Raw genomic sequence first — 15,866 nt, forward strand, 5'->3', positions numbered from 1 at the left:
TTCTGCTGGTACAGTCACTGTGTACATACATTACATTACTTATCCTGTATTATACTCCAGAGCTGCACTCACTATTCTGCTGGTACAGTCACTGTGTACATACATTACTTATCCTGTACTGATCCTGAGTTACATCCTGTATTATACTTCAGAGCTGCGCTCACTATTCTGCTGGTACAGTCACTGTGCACATACATTACATTACTTATCCTGTACTGATCCTGAGTTACATGCTGTATTATACTTCAGAGCTGCGCTCACTATTCTGCTGGTACAGTCACTGTGTACATACATTGCATTACTTATCCTGTACTGATCCTGAGTTACATCCTGTATTATAATCACGAGCTGCACTCACTATTCTGCTGGTACAATCACTGTGTACATACATTACATTACTTATCCTGTACTGATCCTGAGTTACATCCTGTATTATACTCCAGAGCTGCGCTCACTATTCTGCTGTTACAGTCACTGTGTACATACATTACATTTCTTATCCTGTACTGATCCTGAGTCATATTCTGTATTATACTCCAGAGCTGCGCTCACTATTCTGCTGGTACAGTCACTGTGTACATACATTACATTACTTATCCTGTACTGATCCTGAGTTATATTCTGTATTATACTCCAGAGCTGCGCTCACTATTCTGCTGGTACAGTCACTATGTACATACATTGCATTACATTACTTATCCTGTACTGATCCTGAGTTACATCATGTATTATACTCAAGAGCTGCACTCACTATTCTGCTGGTACAGTCACTGTGTACATACATTACTTATCCTGTACTGATCCTGAGTTACATCATGTATTATACTCCAGAACTGCGCTCACTATTCTGCTGGTACAGTCACTGTGTACATACATTACATTACTTATCCTGTATTATACTCCAGAGCTGCACTCACTATTCTGCTGGTACAGTCACTGTGTACATACATTACTTATCCTATACTGATCCTGAGTTACATCCTGTATTATACTTCAGAGCTGCACTCAGTATTCTGCTGGTACAGTCACTGTGTACATACATTACATTACTTATCCTGTATTATACTCCAGAGCTGCACTCACTATTCTGCTGGTACAGTCACTGTGTACATACATTACTTATCCTGTACTGATCCTGAGTTACATCCTGTATTATACTCCAGAGCTGCGCTCACTATTCTGCTGTTACAGTCACTATATACATACATTACATTACTTATCCTGTACTGATCCTAAGTTACATCCTGTATTATACTTCAGAGCTGCGCTCACTATTCTGCTGGTACAGTCACTGTGCACATACATTACATTACTTATCCTGTACTGATCCTGAGTTACATCCTGTATTATACTTCAGAGCTGCGCTCATTATTCTGCTGGTACAGTCATTGTGCACATACATTACATTACTTATCCTGTACTGATCCTGAGTTACATGCTGTATTATACTTCAGAGCTGCGCTCACTATTCTGCTGGTACAGTCACTGTGTACATACATTACATTACTTATCCTGTACTGATCCTGAGTTACATCCTGTATTATAATCCAGAGCTGCGCTCACTATTCTGCTGGTACAATCACTGTGTACATACATTACTTATCCTGTACTGATCCTGAGTTACATCATGTATTATACTCCAGAGCTGCACTCACTATTCTGCTGGTACAGTCACTGTGTACATACATTGCATTACATTACTTATCCTGTACTGATCCTGAGTTACATCATGTATTATACTCCAGAGCTGCACTCACTATTCTGCTGGTACAGTAACTGTGTACATACATTACTTATCCTGTACTGATCCTGAGTTACATCATGTATTATACTCCAGAACTGCGCTCACTATTCTGCTGGTACAGTCACTGTGTACATACATTACTTATCCTGTACTGATCCTGAGTTATATCCTGTATTATACTCCAGAGCTGCGCTCACTATTCTGCTGTTACAGTCACTATGTACATACATTATATTACTTATCCTGTACTGATACTGAGTTACATCCTGTATAATACTTCAGAGCTGCACTCAGTATTCTGCTGGTACAGTCACTGTGTACATACATTACATTACTTATCCTGTATTATACTCCAGAGCTGCACTCACTATTCTGCTGGTACAGTCACTGTGTACATACATTACTTATCCTGTACTGATCCTGAGTTACATCCTGTATTATACTCCAGAGCTGCGCTCACTATTCTGCTGTTACAGTAACTATGTACATACATTACATTACTTATCCTGTACTGATCCTAAGTTACATCCTGTATTATACTTCAGAGCTGCGCTCACTATTCTGCTGGTACAGTCACTGTGCACATACATTACATTACTTATCCTGTACTCATCCTGAGTTACATCCTGTATTATACTTCAGAGCTGCGCTCACTATTCTGCTGGTACAGTCACTGTGCACATACATTACATTACTTATCCTGTACTGATCCTGAGTTACATGCTGTATTATACTTCAGAGCTGCGCTCACTATTCTGCTGGTACAGTCACTGTGTACATACATTACATTACTTATTCTGTACTGATCCTGAGTTACATCCTGTTTTATAATCCAGAGCTGCGCTCACTATTCTGCTGGTACAATCACTGTGTACATACATTACATTACTTACCCTGTACTGATCCTGAGTTACATCCTGTATTATACTCCAGAGCTGCGCTCACTATTCTGCTGTTACAGTCACTGTGTACATACATTACATTTCTTATCCTGTACTGATCCTGAGTTATATTCTGTATTATACTCCAGAGCTGCGCTCACTATTCCGCTGGTGCAGTCACTGTGTACATACATTACATTACTTATCCTGTATTGATCCTGAGTTACATCCTGTATTATACTCCAGAGCTGCGCCCACTATTCTGCTGGTACAGTCACTGTGTACATACATTACATTACTTATCCTGTACTGATCCTGAAAAATATATACTGTATTATACTCCAGAGCTGCGCTCACTATTCTGCTGGTACAGTCACTATGTACATACATTACATTACTTATCCTGTACTGATCCTGAGTTACATCATGTATTATACTCCAGAGCTGCACTCACTATTCTGCTGGTACAGTCACTGTGTACATACATTGCATTACATTACTTATCCTGTACTGATCCTGAGTTACATGCTGTATTATACTGCAGAGCTGCACTCACTATTCTGCTGGTACAGTCACTGTGTACATACATTACATTACTTATCCTGTATTATACTCCAGAGCTGCACTCACTATTCTGCTGGTACAGTCACTGTGTACATACATTACTTATCCTGTACTGATCCTGAGTTACATCATGTATTATACTCCAGAACTGCGCTCACTATTCTGCTGGTACAGTCACTGTGTACATACATTACATTACTTATCCTGTACTGATCCTGAGTTATATCCTGTATTATACTCCAGAGCTGCGCTCACTATTCTGCTGTTACAGTCACTATGTACATACATTATATTACTTATCCTGTACTGATACTGAGTTACATCCTGTATAATACTTCGGAGCTGCACTCAGTATTCTGCTGGTACAGTCACTGTGTACATACATTACATTACTTATCCTGTATTATACTCCAGAGCTGCACTCACTATTCTGCTGGTGCAGTCACTGTGTACATACATTACTTATCCTGTACTGATCCTGAGTTACATCCTGTATTATACTCCAGAGCTGCGCTCACTATTCTGCTGTTACAGTAACTATGTACATACATTACATTACTTATCCTGTACTGATCCTAAGTTACATCCTGTATTATACTTCAGAACTGCACTCACTATTCTGCTGGTACAGTCACTGTGCACATACATTACATTACTTATCCTGTACTCATCCTGAGTTACATCCTGTATTATACTTCAGAGCTGCGCTCACTATTCTGCTGGTACAGTCACTGTGCACATACATTACATTACTTATCCTGTACTGATCCTGAGTTACATGCTGTATTATACTTCAGAGCTGCGCTCACTATTCTGCTGGTGCAGTCACTGTGTACATACATTACATTACTTATTCTGTACTGATCCTGAGTTACATCCTGTTTTATAATCCAGAGCTGCGCTCACTATTCTGCTGGTACAATCACTGTGTACATACATTACATTACTTATCCTGTACTGATCCTGAGTTACATCCTGTATTATACTCCAGAGCTGCGCTCACTATTCTGCTGTTACAGTCACTGTGTACATACATTACATTTCTTATCCTGTACTGATCCTGAGTTATATTCTGTATTATACTCCAGAGCTGCGCTCACTATTCCGCTGGTGCAGTCACTGTGTACATACATTACATTACTTATCCTGTATTGATCCTGAGTTACATCCTGTATTATACTCCAGAGCTGCGCCCACTATTCTGCTGGTACAGTCACTGTGTACATACATTACATTACTTATCCTGTACTGATCCTGAATTATATTCTGTATTATACTCCAGAGCTGCACTCACTATTCTGCTGGTACAGTCACTATGTACATACATTACATTACTTATCCTGTACTGATCCTGAGTTACATTATGTATTATACTCCAGAGCTGCACTCACTATTCTGCTGGTACAGTCACTGTGTACATACATTGCATTACATTACTTATCCTGTACTGATCCTGAGTTACATGCTGTATTATACTGCAGAGCTGCACTCACTATTCTGCTGGTACAGTCACTGTGTACATACATTACATTACTTATCCTGTACTGATCCTGAGTTACATCCTGTATTATAATCCAGAGCTGCGCTCACTATTCTGCTGGTACAATCACTGTGTACATACATTACATTACTTATCCTGTACTGATCCTGAGTTACATCATGTATTATACTCCAGAGCTGCACTCACTATTCTGCTGGTACAGTCACTGTGTACATACATTGCATTACATTACTTATCCTGTACTGATCCTGAGTTACATCATGTATTATACTCCAGAGCTGCACTCACTATTCTGCTGGTACAGTAACTGTGTACATACATTACTTATCCTGTACTGATCCTGAGTTACATCATGTATTATACTCCAGAACTGCGCTCACTATTCTGCTGGTACAGTCACTGTGTACATACATTACTTATCCTGTACTGATCCTGAGTTATATCCTGTATTATACTCCAGAGCTGCGCTCACTATTCTGCTGTTACAGTCACTATGTACATACATTATATTACTTATCCTGTACTGATACTGAGTTACATCCTGTATAATACTTCGGAGCTGCACTCAGTATTCTGCTGGTACAGTCACTGTGTACATACATTACATTACTTATCCTGTATTATACTCCAGAGCTGCACTCACTATTCTGCTGGTGCAGTCACTGTGTACATACATTACTTATCCTGTACTGATCCTGAGTTACATCCTGTATTATACTCCAGAGCTGCGCTCACTATTCTGCTGTTACAGTAACTATGTACATACATTACATTACTTATCCTGTACTGATCCTAAGTTACATCCTGTATTATACTTCAGAGCTGCGCTCACTATTCTGCTGGTACAGTCACTGTGCACATACATTACATTACTTATCCTGTACTGATCCTGAGTTACATGCTGTATTATACTTCAGAGCTGCGCTCACTATTCTGCTGGTACAGTCACTGTGTACATACATTACATTACTTATCCTGTACTGATCCTGAGTTACATCCTGTATTATAATCCAGAGCTGCGCTCACTATTCTGCTGGTACAGTCACTGTGTACATACATTACATTTCTTATCCTGTACTGATCCTGAGTTATATTCTGTATTATACTCCAGAGCTGCGCTCACTATTCTGCTGGTGCAGTCACTGTGTACATACATTACATTTCTTATCCTGTACTGATCCTGAGTTATATTCTGTATTATACTGCAGAGCTGCGCTCACTATTCTGCTGGTGCAGTCACTGTGTACATACATTACATTACTTATCCTGTATTGATCCTGAGTTACATCCTGTATTATACTCCAGAGCTGCGCCCACTATTCTGCTGGTACAGTCACTGTGTACATACATTACATTACTTATCCTGTACTGATCCTGAATTATATTCTGTATTATACTCCAGAGCTGCGCTCACTATTCTGCTGGTACAGTCACTATGTACATACATTGCATTACATTACATATCCTGTACTGATCCTGAGTTACATCATGTATTATACTCCAGAGCTGCACTCACTATTCTGATGGTACAGTCACTGTGCACATACATTACATTACTTATCCTGTACTGATCCTGAGTTACATGCTGTATTATACTTCATAGCTGCGCTCACTATTCTGATGGTACAGTCACTGTGCACATACATTACATTACTTATCCTGTACTGATCCTGAGTTACATGCTGTATTATACTGCAGAGGTGCACTCACTATTCTGCTGGTACAGTCACTGTGTACATACATTACATTACTTATCCTGTACTGATCCTGAGTTATATTCTGTATTATACTCCAGAGCTGCGCTCACTATTCTGCTGGTGCAGTCACTGTGTACATACATTACATTTCTTATCCTGTACTGATCCTGAGTTCTATTCTGTATTATACTGCAGAGCTGCGCTCACTATTCTGCTGGTGCAGTCACTGTGTACATACATTACATTACTTATCCTGTATTGATCCTGAGTTACATCCTGTATTATACTCCAGAGCTGCGCCCACTATTCTGCTGGTACAGTCACTGTGTACATACATTACATTACTTATCCTGTACTGATCCTGAATTATATTCTGTATTATACTCCAGAGCTGCGCTCACTATTCTGCTGGTACAGTCACTATGTACATACATTGCATTACATTACTTATCCTGTACTGATCCTGAGTTACATCATGTATTATACTCCAGAGCTGCACTCACTATTCTGCTGGTACAGTCACTGTGTACATACATTACTTATCCTGTACTGATTGTGAGTTACATCATGTATTATACTCCAGAACTGCACTCACTATTCTGCTGGTACAGTCACTGTGTACATACATTACATTACTTATCCTGTATTATACTCCAGAGCTGCACTCACTATTCTGCTGGTACAGTCACTGTGTACATACATTACTTATCCTGTACTGATCCTGAGTTACATCCTGTATTATACTCCAGAGCTGCGCTCACTATTCTGCTGTTACAGTCACTATGTACATACATTACATTACTTATCCTGTACTGATCCTAAGTTACATCCTGTATTATACTTCAGAGCTGCGCTCACTATTCTGCTGGTACAGTCACTGTGCACATACATTACATTACTTATCCTGTACTGATCCTGAGTTACATCCTGTATTATACTTCAGAGCTGCGCTCACTATTCTGCTGGTACAGTCACTGTGCACATACATTACATTACTTATCCTGTACTGATCCTGAGTTACATGCTGTATTATACTTCATAGCTGCGCTCACTATTCTGATGGTACAGTCACTGTGCACATACATTACATTACTTATCCTGTACTGATCCTGAGTTACATGCTGTATTATACTGCAGAGGTGCACTCACTATTCTGCTGGTACAGTCACTGTGTACATACATTACATTACTTATCTTGTACTGATCCTGAGTTACATCCTGTATTATAATCCAGAGCTGCGCTCACTATTCTGCTGGTACAATCACTGTGCACATACATTACATTACTTATCCTGTATTGATCCTGAGTTACATCATGTATTATACTCCAGAGCTGCACTCACTATTCTGCTGGTACAGTCACTGTGTACATACATTGCATTACATTACTTATCCTGTACTGATCCTGAGTTACATCATGTATTATACTCCAGAGCTGCACTCACTATTCTGCTGGTACAGTCACTGTGTACATACATTGCATTACATTACTTATCCTGTACTGATCCTGAGTTACATCATGTATTATACTCCAGACCTGCACTCACTATTCTGCTGGTACAATAACTGTGTACATACATTACTTATCCTGTACTGATCCTGAGTTACATCATGTATTATACTCCAGAACTGCGCTCACTATTCTGCTGGTACAGTCACTGTGTACATACATTACTTATCCTGTACTGATCCTGAGTTACATCATGTATTATACTCCAGAACTGCGCTCACTATTCTGCTGGTACAGTCACTGTGTACATACATTACATTACTTATCCTGTATTATACTCCAGAGCTGCACTCACTATTCTGCTGGTACAGTCACTGTGTACATACATTACTTATCCTGTACTGATCCTGAGTTACATCCTGTATTATACTCCAGAGCTGCGCTCACTATTCTGCTGTTACAGTCACTATATACATACATTACATTACTTATCCTGTACTGATCCTAAGTTACATCCTGTATTATACTTCAGAGCTGCGCTCACTATTCTGCTGGTACAGTCACTGTGCACATACATTACATTACTTATCCTGTACTGATCCTGAGTTACATCCTGTATTATACTTCAGAGCTGCGCTCATTATTCTGCTGGTACAGTCATTGTGCACATACATTACATTACTTATCCTGTACTGATCCTGAGTTACATGCTGTATTTTACTTCAGAGCTGCGCTCACTATTCTGCTGGTACAGTCACTGTGTACATACATTACATTACTTATCCTGTACTGATCCTGAGTTACATCCTGTATTATAATCCAGAGCTGCGCTCACTATTCTGCTGGTACAATCACTGTGTACATACATTACTTATCCTGTACTGATCCTGAGTTACATCATGTATTATACTCCAGAGCTGCACTCACTATTCTGCTGGTACAGTCACTGTGTACATACATTGCATTACATTACTTATCCTGTACTGATCCTGAGTTACATCATGTATTATACTCCAGAGCTGCACTCACTATTCTGCTGGTACAGTAACTGTGTACATACATTACTTATCCTGTACTGATCCTGAGTTACATCATGTATTATACTCCAGAACTGCGCTCACTATTCTGCTGGTACAGTCACTGTGTACATACATTACTTATCCTGTACTGATCCTGAGTTATATCCTGTATTATACTCCAGAGCTGCGCTCACTATTCTGCTGTTACAGTCACTATGTACATACATTATATTACTTATCCTGTACTGATACTGAGTTACATCCTGTATAATACTTCAGAGCTGCACTCAGTATTCTGCTGGTACAGTCACTGTGTACATACATTACATTACTTATCCTGTATTATACTCCAGAGCTGCACTCACTATTCTGCTGGTACAGTCACTGTGTACATACATTACTTATCCTGTACTGATCCTGAGTTACATCCTGTATTATACTCCAGAGCTGCGCTCACTATTCTGCTGTTACAGTAACTATGTACATACATTACATTACTTATCCTGTACTGATCCTAAGTTACATCCTGTATTATACTTCAGAGCTGCGCTCACTATTCTGCTGGTACAGTCACTGTGCACATACATTATATTACTTATCCTGTACTGATCCTGAGTTACATGCTGTATTATACTTCAGAGCTGCGCTCACTATTCTGCTGGTGCAGTCACTGTGTACATACATTACATTACTTATTCTGTACTGATCCTGAGTTACATCCTGTTTTATAATCCAGAGCTGCGCTCACTATTCTGCTGGTACAATCACTGTGTACATACATTACATTACTTGTACTGATCCTGAGTTACATCCTGTATTATACTCCAGAGCTGCGCTCACTATTCTGCTGTTACAGTCACTGTGTACATACATTACATTTCTTATCCTGTACTGATCCTGAGTTATATTCTGTATTATACTCCAGAGCTGCGCTCACTATTCCTCTGGTGCAGTCACTGTGTACATACATTACATTACTTATCCTGTATTGATCCTGAGTTACATCCTGTATTATACTCCAGAGCTGCGCCCACTATTCTGCTGGTACAGTCACTGTGTACATACATTACATTACTTATCCTGTACTGATCCTGAATTATATTCTGTATTATACTCCAGAGCTGCGCTCACTATTCTGCTGGTACAGTCACTATGTACATACATTACATTACTTATCCTGTACTGATCCTGAGTTACATCATGTATTATACTCCAGAGCTGCACTCACTATTCTGCTGGTACAGTCACTGTGTACATACATTGCATTACATTACTTATCCTGTACTGATCCTGAGTTACATGCTGTATTATACTGCAGAGCTGCACTCACTATTCTGCTGGTACAGTCACTGTGTACATACATTACATTACTTATCCTGTACTGATCCTGAGTTACATCCTGTATTATAATCCAGAGCTGCGCTCACTATTCTGCTGGTACAATCACTGTGTACATACATTACATTACTTATCCTGTACTGATCCTGAGTTACATCATGTATTATATTCCAGAGCTGCACTCACTATTCTGCTGGTACAGTCACTGTGTACATACATTGCATTACATTACTTATCCTGTACTGATCCTGAGTTACATCATGTATTATACTCCAGAGCTGCACTCACTATTCTGCTGGTACAGTAACTGTGTACATACATTACTTATCCTGTACTGATCCTGAGTTACATCATGTATTATACTCCAGAACTGCGCTCACTATTCTGCTGGTACAGTCACTGTGTACATACATTACATTACTTATCCTGTACTGATCCTGAGTTATATCCTGTATTATACTCCAGAGCTGCGCTCACTATTCTGCTGTTACAGTCACTATGTACATACATTATATTACTTATCCTGTACTGATACTGAGTTACATCCTGTATAATACTTCGGAGCTGCACTCAGTATTCTGCTGGTACAGTCACTGTGTACATACATTACATTACTTATCCTGTATTATACTCCAGAGCTGCACTCACTATTCTGCTGGTGCAGTCACTGTGTACATACATTACTTATCCTGTACTGATCCTGAGTTACATCCTGTATTATACTCCAGAGCTGCGCTCACTATTCTGCTGTTACAGTAACTATGTACATACATTACATTACTTATCCTGTACTGATCCTAAGTTACATCCTGTATTATACTTCAGAGCTGCGCTCACTATTCTGCTGGTACAGTCACTGTGCACATACATTACATTACTTATCCTGTACTCATCCTGAGTTACATCCTGTATTATACTTCAGAGCTGCGCTCACTATTCTGCTGGTACAGTCACTGTGCACATACATTACATTACTTATCCTGTACTGATCCTGAGTTACATGCTGTATTATACTTCAGAGCTGCGCTCACTATTCTGCTGGTGCAGTCACTGTGTACATACATTACATTACTTATCCTGTACTGATCCTGAGTTACATGCTGTATTATACTTCAGAGCTGCGCTCACTATTCTGCTGGTACAGTCACTGTGTACATACATTACATTACTTATTCTGTACTGATCCTGAGTTACATCCTGTTTTATAATCCAGAGCTGCGCTCACTATTCTGCTGGTACAATCACTGTGTACATACATTACATTACTTATCCTGTACTGATCCTGAGTTACATGCTGTATTATACTTCATAGCTGCGCTCACTATTCTGATGGTACAGTCACTGTGCACATACATTACATTACTTATCCTGTACTGATCCTGAGTTACATGCTGTATTATACTGCAGAGGTGCACTCACTATTCTGCTGGTACAGTCACTGTGTACATACATTACATTACTTATCCTGTACTGATCCTGAGTTATATTCTGTATTATACTCCAGAGCTGCGCTCACTATTCTGCTGGTGCAGTCACTGTGTACATACATTACATTTCTTATCCTGTACTGATCCTGAGTTATATTCTGTATTATACTGCAGAGCTGCGCTCACTATTCTGCTGGTGCAGTCACTGTGTACATACATTACATTACTTATCCTGTATTGATCCTGAGTTACATCCTGTATTATACTCCAGAGCTGCGCCCACTATTCTGCTGGTACAGTCACTGTCTACATACATTACATTACTTATCCTGTACTGATCCTGAATTATATTCTGTATTATACTCCAGAGCTGCGCTCACTATTCTGCTGGTACAGTCACTATGTACATACATTGCATTACATTACTTATCCTGTACTGATCCTGAGTTACATCATGTATTATACTCCAGAGTTGCACTCACTATTCTGCTGGTACAGTCACTGTGTACATACATTACTTATCCTGTACTGATTGTGAGTTACATCATGTATTATACTCCAGAACTGCACTCACTATTCTGCTGGTACAGTCACTGTGTACATACATTACATTACTTATCCTGTATTATACTCCAGAGCTGCACTCACTATTCTGCTGGTACAGTCACTGTGTACATACATTACTTATCCTGTACTGATCCTGAGTTACATCCTGTATTATACTCCAGAGCTGCGCTCACTATTCTGCTGTTACAGTCACTATGTACATACATTACATTACTTATCCTGTACTGATCCTAAGTTACATCCTGTATTATACTTCAGAGCTGCGCTCACTATTCTGCTGGTACAGTCACTGTGCACATACATTACATTACTTATCCTGTACTGATCCTGAGTTACATCCTGTATTATACTTCAGAGCTGCGCTCACTATTCTGCTGGTACAGTCACTGTGCACATACATTACATTACTTATCCTGTACTGATCCTGAGTTACATGCTGTATTATACTTCATAGCTGCGCTCACTATTCTGATGGTACAGTCACTGTGCACATACATTACATTACTTATCCTGTACTGATCCTGAGTTACATGCTGTATTATACTGCAGAGGTGCACTCACTATTCTGCTGGTACAGTCACTGTGTACATACATTACATTACTTATCTTGTACTGATCCTGAGTTACATCCTGTATTATAATCCAGAGCTGCGCTCACTATTCTGCTGGTACAATCACTGTGTACATACATTACATTACTTATCCTGTACTGATCCTGAGTTACATCATGTATTATACTCCAGAGCTGCACTCACTATTCTGCTGGTACAGTCACTGTGTACATACATTGCATTACATTACTTATCCTGTACTGATCCTGAGTTACATCATGTATTATACTCCAGAGCTGCACTCACTATTCTGCTGGTACAGTCACTGTGTACATACATTGCATTACATTACTTATCCTGTACTGATCCTGAGTTACATCATGTATTATACTCCAGAGCTGCACTCACTATTCTGCTGGTACAGTAACTGTGTACATACATTACTTATCCTGTACTGATCCTGAGTTACATCATGTATTATACTCCAGAACTGCGCTCACTATTCTGCTGGTACAGTCACTGTGTACATACATTACTTATCCTGTACTGATCCTGAGTTATATCCTGTATTATACTCCAGAGCTGCGCTCACTATTCTGCTGTTACAGTCACTATGTACATACATTATATTACTTATCCTGTACTGATACTGAGTTACATCCTGTATAATACTTCAGAGCTGCACTCAGTATTCTGCTGGTACAGTCACTGTGTACATACATTACATTACTTATCCTGTATTATACTCCAGAGCTGCACTCACTATTCTGCTGGTACAGTCACTGTGTACATACATTACTTATCCTGTACTGATCCTGAGTTACATCCTGTATTATACTCCAGAGCTGCGCTCACTATTCTGCTGTTACAGTAACTATGTACATACATTACATTACTTATCCTGTACTGATCCTAAGTTACATCCTGTATTATACTTCAGAGCTGCGCTCACTATTCTGCTGGTACAGTCACTGTGCACATACATTACATTACTTATCCTGTACTGATCCTGAGTTACATGCTGTATTATACTTCAGAGCTGCGCTCACTATTCTGCTGGTACAGTCACTGTGTACATACATTACATTACTTATCCTGTACTGATCCTGAGTTACATCCTGTATTATAATCCAGAGCTGCGCTCACTATTCTGCTGGTACAGTCACTGTGTACATACATTACATTACTTATCCTGTACTGATCCTGAGTTACATCATGTATTATACTCCAGAGCTGCACTCACTATTCTGCTGGTACAGTCACTGTGTACATACATTACTTATCCTGTACTGATCGTGAGTTACATCATGTATTATACTCCAGAACTGCGCTCACTATTCTGCTGGTACAGTCACTGTGTACATACATTACATTACTTATCCTGTACTGATACTGAGTTACATCCTGTATTATACTTCAGAGCTGCACTCAGTATTCTGCTGGTACAGTCACTGTGTACATACATTACATTACTTATCCTGTATTATACTCCAGAGCTGCACTCACTATTCTGCTGGTACAGTCACTGTGTACATACATTACTTATCCTGTACTGATCCTGAGTTACATCCTGTATTATACTCCAGAGCTGCGCTCACTATTCTGCTGTTACAGTAACTGTGTACATACATTACTAATCCTGTACTGATCCTGAGTTATATCCTGTATTATACTTCAGAGCTGCACTCACTATTCTGCTGGTACAGTAACTGTGTACATACATTACTTATCCTGTACTGATCCTGAGTTACATCATGTATTATTCTCCAGAACTGCGCTCACTATTCTGCTGGTACAGTCACTGTGTACATACATTACTAATCCTGTACTGATCCTGAGTTATATCCTGTATTATACTCCAGAGCTGCGCTCACTATTCTGCTGTTACAGTCACTATGCACACACATTATATTACTTATCCTGTACTGATACTGAGTTACATCCTGTATAATACTTCAGAGCTGCACTCAGTATTCTGCTGGTACAGTCACTGTGTACATACATTACATTACTTATACTGTATTATACTCCAGAGCTGCACTCACTATTCTGCTGGTACAGTCACTGTGTACATACATTACTTATCCTGTACTGATCTTGAGTTACATCCTGTATTATACTCCAGAGCTGCGCTCACTATTCTGCTGTTACAGTAACTATGTACATACATTACATTACTTATCCTGTACTGATCCTAAGTTACATCCTGTATTATACTTCAGAGCTGCGCTCACTATTCTGCTGGTACAGTCACTGTGCACATACATTACATTACTTATCCTGTACTCATCCTGAGTTACATCCTGTATTATACTTCAGAGCTGCGCTCACTATTCTGCTGGTACAGTCACTGTGCACATACATTACATTACTTATCCTGTACTGATCCTGAGTTACATGCTGTATTATACTTCAGAGCTGCGCTCACTATTCTGCTGGTACAGTCACTGTGTACATACATTACATTACTTATCCTGTACTGATCCTGAGTTACATCCTGTATTATAATCCAGAGCTGCGCTCACTATTCTGCTGGTACAATCACTGTGTACATACATTACATTACTTATCCTGTACTGATCCTGAGTTACATCCTGTATTATACTCCAGAGCTGCGCTCACTATTCTGCTGTTACAGTCACTGTGTACATACATTACATTTCTTATCCTGTACTGATCCTGAGTTATATTCTGTATTATACTCCAGAGCTGCGCTCACTATTCTGCTGGTGCAGTCACTGTGTACATACATTACATTACTTATCCTGTATTGATCCTGAGTTATATCCTGTATTATACTCCAGAGCTGCGCCCACTATTCTGCTGGTACAGTCACTGTGTACATACATTACATTACTTATCCTGTACTGATCCTGAATTATATTCTGTATTATACTCCAGAGCTGCGCTCACTATTCTGCTGGTACAGTCACTATGTACATACATTGCATTACATTACTTATCCTGTACTGATCCTGAGTTACATCATGTATTATACTCCAGAGCTGCACTCACTATTCTGCTGGTACCGTCACTGTGTACATACATTACTTATCCTGTACTGATCGTGAGTTACATCATGTATTATACTCCAGAACTGCGCTCACTATTCTGCTGGTACAATCAC

Source organism: Leptodactylus fuscus, chromosome 6, assembly GCF_031893055.1.
Source record: "Leptodactylus fuscus isolate aLepFus1 chromosome 6, aLepFus1.hap2, whole genome shotgun sequence".
NCBI classification, from domain to species: Eukaryota; Metazoa; Chordata; class Amphibia; order Anura; family Leptodactylidae; genus Leptodactylus; species Leptodactylus fuscus.